The sequence below is a fragment of the Coregonus lavaretus genome, assembly GCF_964263955.1.
Source record: "Coregonus lavaretus genome assembly, chromosome: 5".
Lineage (NCBI taxonomy): Eukaryota > Metazoa > Chordata > Actinopteri > Salmoniformes > Salmonidae > Coregonus > Coregonus lavaretus.
Window position 1 is genome coordinate 71,091,288 of NC_139992.1, and position 20,850 is coordinate 71,112,137.

General features: G+C 39.1%; 1 protein-coding gene across 2 annotated transcripts in view; it reads right to left on the bottom strand.

Moving 5' to 3' along the window:
- Nucleotides 1-20,850, bottom strand: part of mid1 (midline 1) — a 74,394-nt gene that overhangs the window by 28,354 nt on the left and 25,190 nt on the right. The window contains exon 1 of one of the 2 annotated variants that reach the window (XM_084162706.1): nucleotides 8,508-8,736. The exons of the other annotated variant lie outside the window; for it this stretch is intronic. The gene's annotated coding sequence lies outside the window, so the exon portion shown is untranslated. Of the gene's footprint in view, nucleotides 1-8,507; nucleotides 8,737-20,850 lie in introns of those variants that run through there. 2 annotated transcript variants of the gene reach the window in all.

The following is a 20,850-nucleotide window of genomic DNA, read 5'->3' on the forward strand; positions in this document are numbered from 1 at the left end:
ATCAAAAACATGGGAATTTACTGCTTTCATATATTAGAAAACAAACCAGGAAGCACAGTGGTGTGCTGTGCTATCTAGGACAAGTGGATTATAGAAATCAACATTTGTTTAACTTCTAGGGCCCTCCACCTGTCAAATAGGATTATGTTGAAAAGGCAAACCAGCTTTATTTAGGGGTTTGCACTGTACTGTGTTTCTTCTATTGTGGCGAAGCTAATACACAACCAATTGACTATGGATTTGTACTGCATGTATGGAATTATAATGAGGGCAAGTGACCTGTTGTAAATTTCGACTATATATTCAGTATATTTAATATTTTGATTTATTAGGATCCCCAATAGCCGGCGCCAATGGCGACAGATAGTCTTACTGGGGCCCGACACATATCGAAAAATACATTACAGACAAAAGACAAACATTTACATACAGTGCCTTGCAAAAGTATTTATCCCCCTTGGTGTTTTTCCTATTTTGTTGCATTACAACCTGTAATTTAAATGGATTTTTATTTGGATTCCATGTAATGGACATACACAAAATAGTCAAAATTGGTGAAGTGAAATGAAAAAATAAAATAATGGAAAAGTGGTGCATGCATATGTATTCACCCCCTTTGCTATGAAGCCCCTAAATAAGATCTGGTGCAAACAATTACCTTCAGAAGTCACATAATTAGTTAAATAAAGTCCACCTGTGTGCAATCTAAGTGTCACATGATCTCAGTATACAGTGAGGGAAAAAAGTATTTGATCCCCTGCTGATTTTGTACGTTTGCCCACTGACAAAGAAATGATCAGTCTATAATTTTAATGGTAGGTTTATTTGAACAGTGAGAGACAGAATAACAACAAAAAAATCCAGAAAAACGCATGTCAACAATGTTAGAAATTGATTTGCGTTTTAATGAGGGAAATAAGTATTTGACCCCCTCTCAATCAGAAAGATTTCTGGCTCCCAGTTGTCTTTTATAAAGGTAACAAGCTGAGATTAGGAGCACACTATTAAAGGGAGTGCTCCTAATCTCAGTTTGTTACCTGTATAAAAGACACCTGTCCACAGAAGCAATCAATCAATCAGATTCCAAACTCTCCACCATGGCCAAGACCAAAGAGCTCTCCAAGGATGTCAGGGACAAGATTGTAGACCTACACAAGGCTGGAATGGGCTACAAGACCATCGCCAAGCAGCTTGGTGAGAAGGTGACAACAGCTGGTGCGATTATTCGCAAATGGAAGAAACACAAAATAACTGTCAATCTCCCTCAGCCTGGGGCTCTATGCAAGATCTCACCTCGTGGAGTTACAATGATCATGAGAACGGTGAGGAATCAGCCCAGAACTACACGGGAGGATCTTGTCAATGATTTCAAGGCAGCTGGGACCATAGTCACCAAGAAAACAATTGGTAACACACTACGCCGTGAAGGACTGAAATCCTGCAGCGCCCGCAAGGTCCCCCTGCTCAAGAAAGCACATATACAGGCCCTTCAGAAGTTTGCCAATGAACATCTGAATGATTCAGAGGAGAACTGGGTGAAAGTGTTGTGGTCAGATAAGACCAAAATCGAGGTCTTTGGCATCAACTCAACTTGCCGTGTTTGGAGGAGGAGGAATGCTGCCTATGACCCCAAGAACACCATCCCCATCGTCAAACATGGAGGTGGAAACATTATGCTTTGGGGGTGTTTTTCTGCTAAGGGGACAGGACAACTTCACCGCATCAAAGGGACGATGGACGGGGCCATGTACCGTCAAATCTTGGGTGAGAACCTCCTTCCCTCAGCCAGGGCATTGAAAATTGGTCGTGGGTGGGTATTCCAGCATGACAATGACCCAAAACACACGGCCAAGGCAACAAAGGAGTGGCTCAAGAAGAAGCACATTAAGGTCCTGGAGTGGCCTAGCCAGTCTCCAGACCTTAATCCCATAGAAAATATGTGGAGGGAGCTGAAGGTTCGAGTTGCCAAACGTCAGCCTCGAAACCTTAATGACTTGGAGAAGATCTGTAAAGAGGAGTGGGACAAAATCCCTCCTGAGATGTGTGCAAACCTGGTGGCCAACTACAACAAACGTCTGACCTCTGTGATTGCCAAAAAGGGTTTTGCCATCAAGTACTAAGTTATGTTTTGCAGAGGGGTCAAATACTTATTTCCCTCATTAAAATGCAAATCAATGTATAACATTTTTGACATGCGTTTTTCTGGATTTTTTTGTTGTGATTCTGTCTCTCACTGTTCAAATAAACCTACTATTAAAATTATAGACTGATCATGTCTTTGTCAGTGGGCAAATGTACAAAATCAGCAGGGGATCAAATACTTTTTTCCCTCACTGTATATACAGTGGGGAGAACAAGTATTTGATACACTGCCGATTTTGCAGGTTTTCCTACTTACAAAGCATGTAGAGGTCTGTAATATTTTATCATAGGTACACGTCAACTGTGAGAGACGGAATCTAAAACAAAAATCCAGAAAATCACATTGTATGATTTTTAAGTAATTAATTTGCATTTTATTGCATGACATAAGTATTTGATCACCTACCAACCAGTAAGAATTCCGTCTCTCACAGACCTGTTAGTTTTTCTTTAAGAAGCCCTCCTGTTCTCCACTCATTACCTGTATTAACTGCACCTGTTTGAACTCGTTACCTGTATAAAAGACACCTGTCCACACACTCAATCAAACAGACTCCAACCTCTCCACAATGGCCAAGACCAGAGAGCTGTGTAAGGACATCAGGGATAAGATTGTAGACCTGCACAAGGCTGGGATGGGCTACAGGACAATAGGCAAGCAGCTTGGTGAGAAGGCAACAACTGTTGGCGCAATTATTAGAAAATGAAAGAAGTTCAAGATGACGGTCAATCACCCTCGGTCTGGGGCTCCATGCAAGATCTCACCTCGTGGGGCATCAATGATCATGAGGAAGGTGAGGGATCAGTCCAGAACTACACGGCAGGACCTGGTCAATGACCTGAAGAGAGCTGGGACCACAGTCTCAAAGAAAACCATTAGTAACACACTACGCCGTCATGGATTAAAATCCTGCAGCGCACGCAAGGTCCCCCTGCTCAAGCCAGCGCATGTCCAGGCCCGTCTGAAGTTTGCCAATGACCATCTGGATGAGGAGGAATGGGAGAAGGTCATGTGGTCTGATGAGACAAAAATAGAGCTTTTTGGTCTAAACTCCACTCGCCGTGTTTGGAGGAAGAAGAAGGATGAGTACAACCCCAAGAACACCATCCCAACCATGAAGCATGGAGGTGGAAACATCATTCTTTGGGGATGCTTTTCTGCAAAGGCGACAGGACGACTGCACCATATTGAGGGGAGGATGGAAGGGGCCATGTATCGCGAGATCTTGGCCAAAAACCTCCTTCCCTCAGTAAGAGCATTGAAGATGGGTCGTGGCTGGGTCTTCCAGCATGACAACGACCCAAAACACACAGCCAGGGCAACTAAGGAGTGGCTCCGTAAGAAGCATCTCAAGGTCTTGGAGTGGCCTAGCCAGTCTCCAGACCTTAACCCAATAGAAAATCTTTGGAGGGAGCTGAAAGTCTGTATTGCCCAGCGACAGCCCCGAAACCTGAAGGATCTTGAGAAGGTCAAGACCTACAGGAAACGTACGATCTCTGTAATTGCAAACAAAGGTTTCTGTGCCAAATATTAAGTTCTGCTTTTCTGATGTATCAAATACTTATGTCATGCAATAAAATGCAAATTAATTACTTAAAAATCATACAATGTGATTTTCTGGATTTTTGTTTTAGATTCCGTCTCTCACAGATGAAGTGTACCTATGATAGAAATTACAGACCTCTACATGCTTTGTAAGTAGGAAAACCTGCAAAATCGGCAGTGTATCAAATACTTGTTCTCCCCACTGTACACCTGTTCTAAAAGGCCCCCGATTCTACAATACCACTAAGCAAGGGGCACCACCAAGCAAGCGGCACCATGAAGATCAAGGAGCTCTTCAAACAGGTCAGAGACAAAGTTGTGGAGAAGTACAGATCAGGGTTGGGTTATAAAAAAATAGCAGAAACTTTGAACATCCCACTGAGCACCATTAAATCCATTATTCCAAAATGGAAAGAATATGGCATCACAACAAACCTGCCAAGAGAGGGCCGCCCACCAAAACTCACGGACCAGGCAAGGAGGGCATTAATCAGAGAGGCAACAAAGAGACCAAAGATTACCCTGAAGGAGCTGCAAAGCTCCACAGCGGAGATTGGCGTATCTGTCCATAGGACCACTTTAAGCCGTACACTTACAAAAGTGGCTTGCGAATGTATTCACCCCTCTTGGCATTTTTCCTATTTTGTTGCCTTACAACCTGGAATTAAAATAGATTTTTGGGGGGTTGTATCATTTGATTTACACATTGCGAAACAAACAAGAAATAAGACAAAAAAACAGAAAACTTGAGCGTGCATAACTATTCACCCCCCAAAGTCAATACTTTGTAGAGCCACCTTTTGCAGCAATTACAGCTGCATGTCTCTTGGGTTATGTCTCTATAAGGTTGGCACATCTAGCCACTGGGATTTTTGCCCATTCTTCAAGGCAAAACTGCTCCAGCTCCTTCAAGTTGGATGGGTTCCGCTGGTGTACAGCAATCTTTAAGTCATACCACAGATTCTCAATTGGATTGAGGTCTGGGCTTTGACTAGGCCATTCCAAGACAATGAAATGTTTCCCCTTAAACATTTTACATTTACATTTATTCATTTAGCAGACGCTCTTATCCAGAGCGACTTACAGTTAGTGAGTGCATACATTTTCATATTGGCCCCCCGTGGGAAACAAACCCACAACCCTGTCATTGCAAGCACCATGCTCTACCAACTGAGCTACAGGGGACCACTCGAGTGTTGCTTTAGCAGTATGCTTAGGGTCATTGTCCTGCTGGAAGGTGAACCTCCATCCCAGTCTCAAATCTCTGGAAGACTGAAACAGGTTTCCCTCAAGAATTTCCCTGTATTTAGCGCCATCTATCAATCCTTCAATTTTGACCAGTTTCCCAGTCCCTGCCGATGAAAAACATCAGATGTTGTTCTCGGGGTGATGAGAGGTGTTGGGTTTGTGCCAGACATAGTGTTTTCCTTCTTCCATATGTTTGGGGAGTCTCTCTCATGGCTTTTGGCAAACACCAAACGTGATTGCTTATCTTTGGTCTCTTTGTTGCCTCTCTGATTAATGCCCTCCTTGCCTGGTCCGTGAGTTTCGGTGGGCGGCCCTCTCTTGGCAGGTTTGTTGTGGTGCCATATTCTTTCCATTTTTGAATAATGGATTTAATGGTGCTCCGTGGAATGTTCAAAGTTTCAGATATTTTTTTATAACCCAACCCTGATCTGTACTTCTCCACAACTTTGTCCCTGACCTGTTTGGTGGTGCCCCTTGCTTAGTGGTGTTGCAGAATCTAGGGCCTTTCAGGACAGGTGAGATCATGTGACAGATCATGTGACACTTAGATTGCACACAGGTGGACTTTATTTAACTAATTATGTGACTTCTGAAGGTAATTGGTTGCAACAGATCTTATTTACGGGCTTCATAGCAAAGGGGGTGAATACATATGCACGCACCACTTTTCCGTTATTCATTTTTTGGCATTTTCTGAAACAAGTTATTTTTTTCATTTCACTTCACCAATTTTGACTATTTTGTGTATGTCCATTACATGAAATCCAAATAAAAATCCATTGAAATTACAGGTTGTAATGCAACAAAATAGGAAAAACGCCTAGGGGGATGAATACTTTTGCAAGTTACTCTACACACAACAAGTAGGTCACATGGGGGAGGGGCGTTGTGCTGTGAGGTGTTGCTTTATTTGTTTTTTCAAACTAGGTTTGCTGTTCACTTGCGGTATATAAGATGAAAGGGAGTTCCATGCACTCATGGCTCTGTATAATACTGTACGTTTCCTTGAATTTGTTCTAGACCTGGGGACTGTGAAAAGACCCCTGGTGGTATGTCTGGTGGGGTAAGTGTGCGTGTCAGTGCTGTGTGTAAGTTGACTATGCAAACTATTTGGAATTTCCAACATATTAATGTTTCTTATAACAACAAGAAGTGACACAGTCAGTATTTCCTCAACTCTTAGCCAAGAGAAACTGGCATGCATATCATTAATATTATCCCTCTGATTATAATAAAGTGCAAGACGTGCCGCTCTGTTCTGGGCCAGCTGCAACTTAACTGGGTCTTTCTTTGCAGCACTTGACTATATGACTGGACAAAAATCAAGATAAGATAAAACTAGAGCCTGCAGGACTTGCTATATTGATTTTGACAGTACAGTAGGTGTTTCATTTGTTGAGTTGATGTCCTGATTAGGGATATTGATTACAAATGTGTGCCAATAAACAATAGCCTAGAGTAAGGGGTGTACATGTGAACAGACAGTAATACAGTTATGAAATGCAACCACCTAAAAAAAAAAACACTGCAAAGGAGTTTGTTATGCAGCTGAGAGTCCAATGCTGATTTGAGCAAAGATAAGAAACTGGAAATGGAGGCCACTAGTTGGATTGATACATTGCCAGTTAGCCTTTAGCCAGTGAAGCAGTCAAACAGCTTTAGAACAGAGGGTCTGTTAACTAGGCCAGTTGCTGGCAGGGCCAGTCTTTCTGTAGGTCATCCTGGTCAGCAATCAGAACAGCCAAACTCTCCCATTTCCTCCCTGCAGCTTGGCAGGTAGCAACAGCAGGAACATTTTGTTTTCTTTCCATAACCACATGAACTTTCATTGAATCCCCCTACGACTGTTGCTTTCCCAGCAAAGCCCAGCATAGATTTCATGATAACAGAATTGGTCGCAGTTGGAATACACTAATCTCAAATTAATTAAAATATTATCTATCAAAACATCTTACCTCCCTTGATCCCCAAATACTGCACAAATAACTCAGTGAATTAAATTGATGGTTTATGAATATTTGAAGCAGATTATGCGTCATTGAAATTACTTGAAAATGTATGGGTTAACTTCAAGGGATATATTTTCATTCTTATGAAATGTACTGTTTACATTGCTGCATTGTGATTTCAGATTAACACATAGAAATTGATGGACAACTCAACCCATTGCAAAACTGGTTAAAGAGGGACATCTTGTGGTTGACATAAAAACTGACTGACACTGACGATCCCTGACAAAACTGACTGTGGTTATGCTGATTATAAGTAATGAACTATGCATATACAGACTTCTGAAATACTATCTATAGTAATGTCAAACATAAGGTTACTGTTGTAAACTCCCAAACAAACACATAAAAATAATTGTTCACTATCCCGACTGTACCATTACTTGTTTACCTATTTCAACACCTACATTCCAAAGACTGAATCTCAACAAATTATTCACTGACTGACTCATTCCCTGATACCTCTAGTACCCAGCCTACAAGGTTTCCATGGTGATACATTATTTACCACACAAGTGATCAAAGAGTGACTGCAGATAAAGTCAGGCATTCCTCAGCTCTACTGGGAAACAATTAGTTACTAATTAAAAAGGAAAACCCCAGGCTCCAACAGCAAAGTCTGAATTCTACACTTAGAAAATAAGACATTTATAAGGAACTGCGTATGACTTGCCCACAGATAAGCTCTGTTGTAAAACTACAGGCAAGCTTTTGTCACAATAGTACACATAATGCTTGAGAGTTAAAGAGGTAACCCAGATCGCGAAACACTGCTATCTTTCACTTTTATCTTATCTTATCTGAGGTGTAAATTACATTTTTTTCTCATAAGGACATCTTTTCATTCCCCTGGTAGCACTAGTATAACCCTCAGACCGTGTAACAAACTCAAGGTCTTTATTGGCAATACACTGTTGAAAAAGAGCAGCTTCACTTAACAAAAACAGCTTTAATTGACATTTGTGAGAAAATAACATTCTAAACTGGTCACATTCTATAAGTTGAAGAACAATACAGGCTGGCATTTCAACTGCATTCTGCAAACAGCATGCTTGATTAAAATAATGATGGATTATTTCTTGGACCTGTCTCATAAATTATGTTTTCATGACGATCAATGTGTAAACCTCGGCATGCTGTCAGCACTGAAGTTGGCATACCAGCTTTTCTAATCACAACATTCACATCTTAAAATTAGGTGATAATGCTGATTACAGGCAACCCATTGCACATGATCACACATTGATGTGTTGTTGTATTCTTTCATTTCACATTCACATGGCCTCTTCACCACTGTGTTATTCTACACTCTGTAACGTCACTTTGATAATTAATCTGTAGTCAAACTTAATGGAATTTCTGAGTGCAATACAGCAGAGTGACATCAGCTTTTGAACTGTGCCCTGCCTCGAGGCTCAGAAACGTGTTATGTCGACACACTGATATCAAGCACTTACTGCACATACACACACACACACACACACACATAGAGAGAGAAACCACTTGCTTAAAAGAAAATAAGCAACCCCAAAGATTAAGTAGGCAGTAACCTCTTTTTTTACCTGCCACATGGCTAAAGTCCCATCATCCACAAACAGGGGGAAAAGAAGAGAGGTCTCACAGTTGACAAGTTTGGTAATACTGTAATAGGCCAATCCACTGCAGCAGTCTGGACAAACCAGCTCACCCTGACACTTAAGCGTTTACCTCTAGTACCAGTATATTGGCTCTGATTTAAGTTTCTGGTCCTCTAACCCTGTCCTCTCAGCCTATTGAGAAGAGGCAGGAGGGTTGAAGCTGTCCTCCTTTTCTCTCTGTTCTACTGAGTACTGTATCTGGCCCCTGTGGGCTACAAACTGTTGCCCTAACCAATCACACAGAGGGGGAGGGACCTCTGGGGGGGGGGGGGGGGGGGGGGGGGTCTGTTCAGGGAATGTGAGCTGAGAAGCTTTGCCATCTATTTCTCTGTCAAGACAGTATATCCGAATGGCACATATGGTATTACTAGAGCATGTTTATAATCCAATAAACATAAAACATAATTTATGTGGGTTAAGTGACTTGCCGTTGATGTATAAAACCACAACAGGTATAACAATGTTATTAATCCAGTATACCACAATGATTTTTTATGCGCCACAACATACCAATGTTGATCTAATTGATGAAAAACACATCTGTAACAATATGAGGTGGTGGGTCTCATCCCAGTCCCAGCGAAACTCAACACAGCCCAGAGTCATATAGCCAAGCATAACAGTCAATGACATCACCATGCATGCACTGTAAAGGGGTTACTGTGAATTTGACAGTAGCTTACAGGCAGCTCGGTGGCAAGTAGAATTCTGTATTTCATATTACAGTACACCTACTGTAATCTAAATACGGTATCAAAACAAGTACTGAGTAATGACACACAGTACAATACCTTACAATACCATTTAAGGTTTAAAGGTAATGAACAGTCAAAATCATGCTTTTTATGAAATTGGATGATACAGTATTTGGATGAAATCAGATCAAAGTAAGATGACCAAAGTATGAAAAATGACTGTTGCTTCTACATTGATAAAGTTTGACCATAAAGTTACTGGTTCCCTCCCCCATGTCAAACACTTGGATTCAGGAGGCAAGGTTTATTAATGCGATAGGGTGACATCACTCTAACTCTCATTTTAATACACCAATGGTAACATGATAGTATCTTATCTACTTTCAATAAATACTGCCTTGTCAGCAAATATATTTAAAAGTTTACACTATTCATCAATGGCAAAGATACTTACACTACCGTTCAAAAGTTTGGGGTCACTTAGAAATGTCCTTGTTTTCGAAAGAAAAGCAATTTTTTTGTCCATTAAAATAACATCAAATTGATCAGAAATACAGTGTAGACATTGTTAATGTTGTAAACGGCTATTGTAGCTGGAAACGGCTGATTTTTAATGGAATATCTAAATAGGCGTACAGAGGCCCATTATCAGCAACAATCAGTCCTGTGTTCCAATGACACATTGTGTTTGCTAATCCAAGTTTATCATTTTAAAAGGCTAATTGATCATTAGAAAACCCTTTTGCAATTATGTTATCACAGCTGAAAACTGTTGTGCATTATAATATTTGTGCTGAGGTCGTTTTCAATCGAGAAATGGAGGGACATCCACACTATACTAAATGCACCTGTCTGCCTAGAGTGTCTAGTTTGAGAAAGATGCCTCACAGGTCCTCAACTGGCAGCTTCATTAAATAGTACCCGCAAAACACCAGTCTCAACGTCAACAGTGAAGACAGTTTTCAGCTGTGCTAACATAATTGCAAAAGGGTTTTCTAATGATCAGTTAGCCTTTTAAAATGATAAACTTGGATTAGCAAACACAACGTGCCATTGGAACACAGGACTGATGGTTGCTGATAATGGGCCTCTGTACGCCTATTTAGATATTCCATTAAAAATCAGCCATTTCCAGCTACAATAGCCATTTCCAACATTAACAATGTCTACACTGTATTTCTGATCAATTTTATGTTATTTTAATGGAGAAAAATAATTGAATTTTTTTCGAAAACAAGGACATTTCTAAGTGACCCCAAACTTTTGAACGGTAGTGTATATACCGTAGCTCAGCTCACATGTTCCACTACCTGGAATTACCTTTAATCAATGACCTCATAGGATCACTATGACTATTGATATCTCATAATAAATCCTGTGTTTGTTTACCGTGCTAAGGCCCCAGCACAGCATGCTGGCTACAGAACTCAGGCAGTAATCGATTTAGATTGGTAATTACCCAGAGCCGGACCCCTGCCATGAGAACGCTCATGTTTCCTTTTCACTTCATACCGCTCTGAAAAATAAATCCAGTTCTTCTTGGGTTGAGAAAAAGATTGAGCAATGAATAACAATATCTCAGTAACCAATTACACTAGAGCAACTGGGCTTACCATGATGAAATACTGTGGTTTATAATGTGGTACAAAACCACAGTAGTGTGCATAGTCTATTTTGACAACTAACCAAAACAAAATCCTCTGAGATGAGAAGTGTGTGTGAGTGGGCAGTGCACACTGCATAACGTCTGTCATGGAAATCTGCTACAGTATGACGTTGATGGCCTACAGTAAATACAATTGCTGCCATTGTTCCTTCTTCATCCTAATCAACATTGGCATATCAGTCCCTCAGAGGGCTGCCACAAAACACCATTGAACAGTTGCCCTATATTAATTTGAGCCAGTTTGCTACAGCTGGAAAATGATCCTGCAGCAACAGAAAATGTGAATTGTTATGTTGATTTCTAATTATTTTTCATTTTTTGTAGAGGTTGAGACAGTTTTTGTTAGGTCAAATCAAGTCTGAAATTTTTTTGTGAAAATGGCAAACTTTAGAATCCTGTTTAAATCGTGAATACACTAGCTCTGCTGGTCCCAGCTCTATTTCCAGCCCTGTGTATTCACTGTATTGTATTGGACACTGGCCAATTGCTGTGTACAAATACTGCCACTATCAATCAATAGTGACCTCTACTTTCCTGATGGATTTAAGGCCAGGCACCACACCCTAATAGTGTACCCCCCCCCCCTTAATCACATCACATTCAACTTTTGCCAGTTGAATGTAGACAAAAATATAATATTTTTTTGTATTAAAATCTTTCTGTAATATTTTTTGGAAATATGCTAATGACGCGCCATCTAATTAAATATACAAATGTAAATATGTATGTAAAATGTTTTTCAGGCACAATATTCAGAAGAAAATGTTATCTAGAAGAAATGTTTTACAACATATCAACAATTCCTTCTGTAACAGTCTGGAGAATATACTGTATCTAAGAATAACCACACAAAAGTTGATGAACGCAGATGCTTCTGAAACTGAGAAAGATTTGTTGGCGTGTCGGAAGAATCGGACTTTCGGGAAATGGCAGTTAAAGACAAGTACACTACATTTAGACTACTAAACACCAAAGGCCTATTTAGACCCAATCACCATCTCTTCAAAGAAAGTTACTACATATATTCCAGTTTGTAACGTTCCCTATGAAATGGGCTTTTAAATTGTGTGGGATTCAATGTTTAAATTGTGTGGGATTCAATATAGTGAGCTTTGATATTATGGATAGTGGTTCGCTCTATGAATATATATATATTTTTTTACCAGCAATTTAAATATATAAATTATATATATATATATATATATATATAGTACCAGTCAAAAGTTTGGACACACCTACTCATAACTATTATCTACATTGTAGAGTAATAGTGAAGACATCAAAACTATGAAATAACACACATGGAATCATGTAGTAACCAAAAATAGTGTTAAACAAATCAAAATATATTTTATATTTCAGATTCTTCAAAAAGCCACCCTTTGCCTTGATGACAGCTTTGCACATTCTTTCAACCAGCTTCATGAGGAATGCTTTTCCAACAGTCTTGAAGGAGTTCCCACATATGCTGAGCACTTGTTGGCTGCTTTTCCTTCACTCTGTGGTCCAACTCATCCCAAACCATCTCAAAAGGGTTGAGGTCGGGGGATTGTGGAAGCCAGGTCATCTGATGCAGCACTCCATCACTCTCCTTCTTTTTTTTTTTTTTTTTTTTTTTTTTTTTCGCTTTTCGGGGGGAGTGGATCAGCTTAATATTGCAGATAGATTGTATCTTCTATCAATGTAATTGTCTGCATCACTTCCAATCCCCCATGTTTTTTTTTTTTTTTTTTTTATATATATATACTCCCCTTTATTACTTTTCAACCCCACCATCCTTTCCCTACTTGGAGTAAATTAGTGAACAACAATGCCCAGGCCTCTACTTCCGGTCTATACTCACTATCTACACCTTATGGACAGAGTTACTTTTACAATAATTCTATTATATATATATACACATACATTATTTTATTTTTTTAATTTAGATTTTTTTTTGCTCCTGAACTTCTTCTACTCTCAACCTCTCCGATCATTTTCATGATGTCCATCCGGTTTGCTTCTATATGCCATATCTTTCTAACTGTGCTCTTTCCCAAAAGCTCCCAACATACAACCTATATACTTATTATGGACACAGTATGCTTTACATTATTAGCTATCTTTGTTATTATTGTTATTATTTGTTATTATTTGTTGTTATTTGTTATTAGTCCCATCCTTCAACTCTATTCAATACCTCCCATCTATCTCTTAACACCATCCATATAGGATTTCTAGTTGCCATATATATTTCAACCGTACTGTGATGTTTTACAAAAGTTCTGAACCTTTCTATTCTCATTGCTTCTACAGATTGTGAATTAAAAATAAACAGTTTTGCTAAAAGTATTATTATATTATTGATTGATTGACTATGACTTTTCAGATCACCCAGTAATGCTATCTGCAAGGTTAGTTCCAGGTAAATATTGCAATCCTTTAGCCATTCCTGGACCTGTGTCCAAAAACAAGCTACAAATGGACAGAACCAAAACAAATGATCCAATGATTCCGTCTCTTCACAGCAAAATCTGCAGAGCTGGGAAGATTGTATCCCCCATATAAATAACATTCTATTGGTAGCAAGAATTTTATGTAATAATTTAAATTGAAAGATTCTAATTTTTGAATCCGGTGTCGTTTTGCGTGTCAGTTCATAAACACTATGCCATGGGATCGGTACATCAAAGATCTCTTCCCAACTATTTTGCAATCTATATGGGACGGCTGTCAATCCTTTGGTCCTTAAGTGAAACTGATATATTTTTTTATTTATCACAGTTTTCCTTAACCAATTATGTTCTTTAATGCAAGGCCGACAGACAAGTTCCTTACTTTCTCCCCCTTCCACTTTCCTCTTCCATTTTTGCAGTAAGGCTGCAATTATTTGGTTGTAATTTTGGGTAGAGCAGACATTTCCATATGTTTTTGTTAGCTGCATGTGCGTCATAACTCCACCAGTCCTACCGATGATATCATTTACGAAGATTATACCTTTTTTAAACATTCTGTCAAAAAATAAAGGTTTTTTGTCAATTAGTATATTTGAATTTAACCACAATATTTGTTGCATTATTTGTTCTGTCGTTTCTGGAGGATTAAATTGAAATTGCAACCAACTTTCTATGGCTTGTTTTAGAAATAGTGACATTTGGGAGATTATTTCCTTTTCAAATAACTGAAAGTGAGAGGTTGTAATCTGAATAAAGGGAAAAAGGCCTTTCTTGAACATTGGGTGAGACAATCTTACTAATTTGCTTGAGAACCAGTTCGGATTTAAGTATAACTTTTGTATGACTGAAGCCTTTAGTGATAGGTCTAATGCTTTAATATTTAATAATTTATGTCCTCCGAATTCATATTCATTATATAAATATGCTCTTTTAATTTTGTCTGGCTTGCCGTTCCAAATAAAATTTAATATTTGTTTCTCATATAATTTAAAAAACTGTTCGCTAGGCGTAGGCAAGACCATAAGCAAATAGGTAAACTGGGATAATACTAATGAGTTAATCAGGGTGATTTTTCCACAAATTGACAGGTATTTTCCTTTCCATGGTAGTAAGATCTTATCTATTTTTGCTAATTTTCTATTAAAATTTATTGAAGTGAGATCATTTATTTCCTTTGGGATATGTATTCCGAGTATATCCACATCACCATCAGACCATTTTATTGGTAAACTACATGGTAATGTAAAAATTGTATTTTTTAGTGATCCAATACGTAATATAGTACATTTGTCATAATTTGGTTGTAATCCAGAGAGGTTAGAAAATGTATCTAGATCCTCTATGAGGCTGTGGAGGGATTCTAGTTGTGGATTTAAAAAAAAACATGAATCATCAGCGTACAATGACACCTTTGTTTTTAAGCCCTGTATTTCTAATCCTCTGATATTATTATTGGATCTGATTTTAATAGCTAACATCTCGATGGCCACAATAAATAGATATGCCGATAGTGGACAACCTTGTTTCACTCCTCTTGACAGTTTAAAACTTTCGGAGAAATAGCCATTATTTACTATTTTACACCTAGGGTTACTATACATGATTTTGACCCATTTTATAAGAGATTCTCCAAAATTGAAATGCTCCAGGCATTTATATATAAACCCCAGTCGAACTTTATCAAATGCCTTTTCGAAGTCTGCTATGAATAGCAGGCCTGGTTTCCCATATTTTCCATAGTGTTCTAATGTTTCCAATACTTGCCTAATATTATCTCCAATGTATCTTCCATGTAAAAAACCTGTCTGATTAGAATGAATAATATCCGACAATACCTTTTTAATTCTATGCGCTATAGATTTTGCTAGGATTTTTGCATCACAACACAAGTGTAAGGGGCCTCCAATTTTGTAAATGGACTGGATCTTTATATTTTCCACTTGTATCCTGTTTCAGTAATAATGAGATCAGTCCTTCTTCTTGAGTGTCAGATAATCTACCATTTACATAGGAGTGGTTAAAACATGCTAATAACGGTCCTCTTAGTATATCAAAAAAGGTTTGGTATACCTCGACTGGTATGCCATCCAACCCTGGAGTTTTCCCAGACTTAAAGTCTTTAATTGCATCCAGAAGTTCCTCCTCTGTAATTTCACCTTCACATGAGTCTTTCTGTGTGGCTGTTAATTTGACATTATCAATAGAAAAAAAATCTCTACAATTAGCTTCAGTTAGAGGAGATGGAGGCGACTGAAAAGAAAACATATGCTTAAAGTACTTTGTTTCTTCCTTCAAAATGTCATTTGGTGAATTATGGGTGACTCCGTCAATTGTAACCAGTTTCATTAAGTTCTTTTTGGTAGCATTCCTATGTTGAAGATTAAAAAAGAATTTTGTGCATTTTTCCCCATATTCCATCCAGTTTGCTTTATTTTTATAATATATTACACTTGATCTTTCTTGAATAAGTTTCTCCATTTCTTTTTGTTTTTCCTCTAATTTATTCTGAGCCTCTATGTTACAGTTTTTATTGCCATCTATCTGTTCTGTTAGACTTTCTATTTCCTTTCTTAGTATAAACTCCTTTGACCTAAATTGCTTTTGTTTTCGAGATGAGTACTGAATTGCATGGCCTCTAAAGGCACATTTAAAGGTGTCCCATACAATAAGGGGATTCGCTGTACCTATGTTATGTTGGAAAAAATCAGTTATAAATTCCTTTGTTCTAATTATAAATAAATTATCATCCAATAGGCTTTGATTAAACTTCCAATATCCTCGCCCACGTGGAAATTCAGTAAGAGTAATGTATATGCCTATTATATGATGGTCTGACCGCATTCTGTCCCCTATCAACACTTTTTTTTACTTTTGGTGCCAACGAGAATGAGATAAGAAAGAAGTCAAGACGACTAGCTTGATTCAGTCTCCGCCATGTATATCTCACTAGATCAGTATATTTAAGCCTCCATATATCTACTAGTTCTAATGTATCCATGACATTCACAATTTCCTTAAGAGCATGTGGGTGATTGTTTGTGGTGTGATTTCCTTTACGGTCCATTGAGCTATTTAAAACAGTATTATAATCCCCCACCATAATAATATTGTCTTGAGTTGCTTGCAGGCTTGATAATTTATTATATATATTGTCAAAGAATTGTGGATCATCATTATTTGGTCCGTAAAGGTTAATGAGCCATATCTGTTTATGGTCCAATAACATATTTAAAATAATCCATCTACCTTGTGTATCTATTTGTACAATTTGCACATTCGGATCGAAATTACTATTAATTAATATCATCACCCCTTTTGAATTTCTTTGCCCATGGGAGAAGTATATTTCCCCCCCCCCCATTCTTTTTTCCACGCTACTTCATCTCGAATTGTTGAATGAGTTTCCTGTATACAATAGATATTATATTCCTTCTCTTTGAGCCATGTAAATATTGTTCTTCTTTTGTTATTATCAGCTAAGCCATTACAATTATAACTGGCTGTACTTATTTCACCATACACCATAATGAGATACAAGTTTCAAGTCTATTTATCATTATATATGTTTGTAAATTTACCAATAAAAAATAGCGTAATGATTGAGTGTCCATATAGCTGTACCGTGATATTTGCATTGCTACGGAGTAACCCTTCAATTGTTCTCCACTAATTCCCCCGCTAAAGCCCCTCCCCATCCCAAGTTGAGCCGTCATCCCAGTGATCAGCATCCCACCCACGTCCCTCCGTCTCCCTAAGGCCCCGAGAGGCCAGGACCCATCCATCGAAAACAGCACATAGTGCCACCCACAAAATAGAAGCAGATTAACCGCCAAAAGCATTTCCAATGCTTTCACCTCTATATATATATCTCTATATAACTATATATATTTTTTAAATTATGCATATCCTATTTTCCATCATTATCAATTAATATGCGTAATAATGTCGGCAGTTCACGCGTAGGATTCTAACATATAACCCGGATTGCCATTGTATTACATTTAATTCATTGACAAGCAATTATTATCCCAGCAAATAATTCCCGCGGTCCATCCCATACCCCCTCCCCCAACATCCCCACCCCCCCACAACAGATGCCAGACAAGCACACACGCACATACTCACATACTCCAACACACTCAACCCCCCCCCCCCCCCTCCACAGTCCACCATAAAAACAGATACTCAACAGCTTTTATATCCCAGAGCCCAACTCGAGAAATAACTTGATCTACGAGTGCACATACAGTTAAAGCTGACTGAGAAAGCATGCAGATTGAGTAGAAATTGATAACAATGTGAGATTTGATTAATCTACTTAATCTATGTCAAGTCCTAGGTGATGGAGATCAGATCACCCTCTTCACCTGAGACACAAACACTCTGATCCCCTGTTGTAACCATTTTCCCAAGCATCTCCATGCGATCAGACCTTTGATTATTTTGTGCCACCTGGGCTACAATGATAAACCCCCTCTCTGATTGTCCGAGTGTGACCCCCTCCCCATGGGTTACTGCAGCCAGTGTTGCCAGCACTGCCACTACCTGGGTGGGCGTACCCCACCGGAATCCCCACCGGCTAGGTAAAAGGTCGTCAAGGTTCTCATTAGCAGCTTTGAGAATTTCCTTGTATATTATGCTCTCCCATCAGGGGGCTCTGGCTTTGTAGGACCAACCCTGCCAGGCAGGCTCAGAATCTTGAGGGGGCGGTGCTGCTCAAGTAGGTCTCTGACCGTATTTATTTCTCTGTTTAGGCTGCATATTCACAGCAGGTCCATAAAAGAGATGGGAACTTCTCTTTGGTGTATGGGTCGCTCAGGTGGGTGTCCAGGTTATAGGGTTAGGGATCTTTCCATCATGATAGGACAATGAAAAATTAGATTATATGTATACTATATTTAAAAATGTATATCCCTCATCTACACAAAATTGAAAGCTCTCTCTCTGTACCCCTGCTCATAGACCCCCAGTCGGCTCTGGGATATGCAACCATTTCCCCTCTCACTCCCTTAACGCCGCACCTTTTCAAACACAAAAATGCACACCACATGGTTGACTGGGGAAGAAATGGGCCGAGCGTGCAAACGCACCCGCATCCACATCTGCCGCAAGGGGGAAAGGACGCCAGAGAGAACACAGGACCAACCACAACAACCATCCGCCAAAACAACAACCTCCCGCCAAAAAGGCCATGTTCTAATTATTTGTATTTAAATATGTATTATTCTGCTTGTTATATCGTTTTATCCTTTTATAAAATACTATACTTACTATAAATGTTATTTAATATTGCAATCCCTATCATTGCTAGTATCAGGTGCTCCAATATTTGACTCCTCTATTACAACTTTTAGAATAGCCATGGAGTAGTCTTTGTGTCTCTGAACATTTGGTTGTCAATATATAATTTATCCACCACTAGTGCAACACGTTTCCCTTTTAATCTGTTTTCCTTGAAGATTGGATACAGAACTTTGCGCCTTTCTACAATCTCCCTCGGGAACTGTTCATTCATGCCTATTTTCGTGCCAGCAAGTTTTTTTCCCAGGCTTTTCACCATAGCTTTATCCTTAAAAAAAGCAAATTTGGCAACGATTGGGCGCTCATATTTCTGTCCTCTTTTTCCGAAACGATGTACACGTTCGAGTTGGATTTTATCGACAGCCTCGAGTGGGATTTGTAACGCTGTATCCAGGAAGTCCTTCATAACATTCTTTGTTATTTCTCCCTCCTTTTCCTGAATACCCGTAAGTACTAGATTTTCCCTCATCGATCTAGTTTGGATGTCTAGTAAGGCTTCTCTCAGAAGATTGTTCTCCTTTTTTAGTTCCCTAACGTTCGTTTCCATTTTAGAGACTGTCACTTTTAATTCTTTGGTTTCTTTCTCCATTACCAAAGCTTTTTCGTCACTCATTTGAAGACTCGCTTTCAACTCTTTTACGTCTTTACTGACCAATTCTATTATGCCCAATTTGTCATTTATCGACTTCAACAGGTCGCTTTCCACACTTACCATACCCAGTGGTGAAAAGCATATATCATCTGTGTCAGTAGATGAGTCGCGTTTCCTTTTGGGGATCGGCTCTCCACGCTTGTCTTCAGTCATGTTTGGGTGTTGCGTGTTGATGTAATATTTGTCGATATATTTCTCTAGCCTTATGATCTGTTTTGTGTTATTATCCAGATTGAATTATATTAACTGCGAATATATGAAATGCTAATATTTAGTCTAACTTACTGATTTTGAATATTATGTTTTTATCTTGAGGTGTTTCGTACCGGTCACTCTCCTTCTTGGTAAAATAGCCCTTACACAGCCTGGAGGTGTGTTGGGTCATTGTCCTGTTGAAAAACAAATGATAGTCCCACTAAGCCCAAACCAGATGGGATGGTGTATCGCTGCAGAATGCTGTGGTAGCCATGCTGGTTAAGTGTGCCTTGAATTCTAAATAAATCACAGACAGTGTCACCAGCAAAGCACCCCCACACCATAACACCTCCTCCTCCATGATTTATGGTGGGAAATACACATGCAGAGATCATCCGTTCACCCACACCACGTCTCACAAAGACACTGCGGTTGGAACCAAAAATCTCCAATTTGAACTTCAGACCAAAGGACGCATTTCCACCGGTCTAATGTCCATTGCTCGTGTTTCTTGGCCCAAGCAAGTCTCTTCTTCTTATTGGTGTCCTTTAGTAGTGGTTTCTTTGCAGTAATTCGACCATGAAGGTCTGATTCACACAGTCTCCTCTGAACAGTTGATGTTGAGATGTGTCTGTTACTTGAACTCTGTGAAGCATTTATTTTGGCTGCAATTTCTGAGGCTGGTAACTAATGAACTTATCCTCTGCAGCAGCAGTAACTATGGGTTTTCCATTCCTGTGGCGGTCCTCATAAGAGCCAGTTTCATCACAGTGCTTGATGGTTTTTGCGACTGCACTTGAAGAAACATTCAAAGTTCTTGAAATTTTCCGTATTGACTGACCTTCATGTCTTAAAATAATGATGGACTGTCGTTTCTCTTTGCTTATTTGAGCTGTTCTTGCCATAATATGGACTTGGTCTTTTACCAAATAGGGCTAGCTTCTGTATACCCCCCCCCCCCCCCTCCAACTTGTCACAACATAACTGATTGGCTCAAACGCATTAAGAAGGAAATAAATTCCACAAATTAACTTTTAACAAGGCACACCTGTTAATTGGAATGCATTCCTCATGAAGCTGGTTGAGAGAATGCTAAGAGTGTGCAAAGCTGTCATCAAGGCAAAGGGTGGCTACTTTGAAGAATCTCAAATCTCAAATATATTTTGATTTGTTTAACACTTTTTTGGTTACTGCATATGTGCTATTTCATAGTTTCGATGTCTTCTCTATTATTCTACAATGTAGAAAATAGTAAAAATAAAGAAAAACCCTTGAATGAGTAGGTGTTCTAAAACTTTTGATCGGTAGTGTATATACTGAACAA